This window comes from Echinops telfairi, unplaced genomic scaffold (genome assembly GCF_000313985.2).
Source record: "Echinops telfairi isolate 266 unplaced genomic scaffold, ASM31398v2 ScPeMD7_1713;HRSCAF=2227, whole genome shotgun sequence".
Taxonomy (NCBI): Eukaryota; Metazoa; Chordata; class Mammalia; order Afrosoricida; family Tenrecidae; genus Echinops; species Echinops telfairi.
This window is the reverse complement of record NW_022105611.1, coordinates 17,064,395-17,065,608: the sequence shown is the minus strand read 5'-3', so window position 1 is coordinate 17,065,608 and position 1,214 is coordinate 17,064,395. Positions and strand designations below refer to the sequence as shown.

Here is a 1,214-nt window from a genome sequence, read left to right as displayed (position 1 = left end):
CACACCAGCCTGTGTGATCATGAGGTGTCAATGGGATCAGGTATCAGGCATCAAAGACACAAAACAAAACAAAAAGCATATCCATGTGAATGAGGGGGAGGGCAGAGGGGAGACCCAAAGCCCCTCAGTAGTTAATTGGACACCCCTTGTCAGAAGGGCCACAAGGAAGAGATGGGCCAGTCAAGGAGCAGTATAACACCGATGAAACACACAACCTTCCTCTAGTTCTTTAATGCTTCCTCACCAACCCTACCCCACACTATCATGACCCCAATTCTACCTTACAAATCTGACTATACCAGAACATGTATACTGGTACAGATAAGAGCTTGCAACACAGGGAATCCAGGACAGACAAAGCCCTCAGACCCCTCAGGACCAATAAGGGGAGCAGCAATACTAGGAGGGTAAGGGAAAGGGGAGGATAAGATGGAACTAATCACAATAATCGACATTTCACCCCTGTCCCAGGGGGACGAACAACAGAAAAGTGGATGAAGGGAGACAGCGGTCGGTGGAAGACATGAAAAAACAAAAAGAATAATTTGTAAATTATCAAGGGTTCATGGGGGAGGGTAAGGAGGGGAAGGGGGAAAAAAGAGGCGCTGCTACCAAGGGCTCAAGTAGAAAGAAAATGTTTTGAGAAAGATGATGACAACATATGTACAGATGTGATTCACACAATGGATGTATGTATGGATTGTGATAAGAGCTGCAAGAGCCCCCAGTAAAATAAAATTGAAAAAAAAGAAAGAGCTGTTATAACAGAACCACAGGGCAGGTAGCTTTAAAACATAGAAATAGGTCTCACAGTTCTCAAGTTCAAATCTAAGGTGTCAGCCGGAGAAGTTGTCCTTGAAGGCCCTAGAAAGCCCTCGTTTCTTGTTTCTATTGGCTTTGGAAGCCGGGCTCCCCTTGGCCTATGCGTGCCAGCATCATCTCATGGCCATCTTTCCTCGTGTGTCTGTCCCCCTCCTCGTTCCTAAAGACACGTGCTGGTGAGAAGAGGACCGCCTACGCTGGTGCGGCCCCCTGCTAGCTGCTGCTGTTCTCAAGGGCCCTGTTTCCCAACACAGGAGCCCAAGGCATAGTGGTGATGTGTTGGGCTGCTAACTACCAGGGCAGCAGTTCGAAACCACCAGCCGCTCCTCAGGAGAAAGACTGGGCTTTCTACTCCCTTACAGAGTCATGTGGGAAACAAAAGCTATTCCCCA

General features: G+C 48.0%; 1 protein-coding gene across 1 annotated transcript in view; it reads right to left on the bottom strand.

Annotated features, from left to right (window-relative positions):
- LOC101651594 (guanylate cyclase D-like) overlaps positions 1–1,214 on the bottom strand; it is an 87,017-nt gene that overhangs the window by 44,481 nt on the left and 41,322 nt on the right. The window lies entirely within an intron of this gene.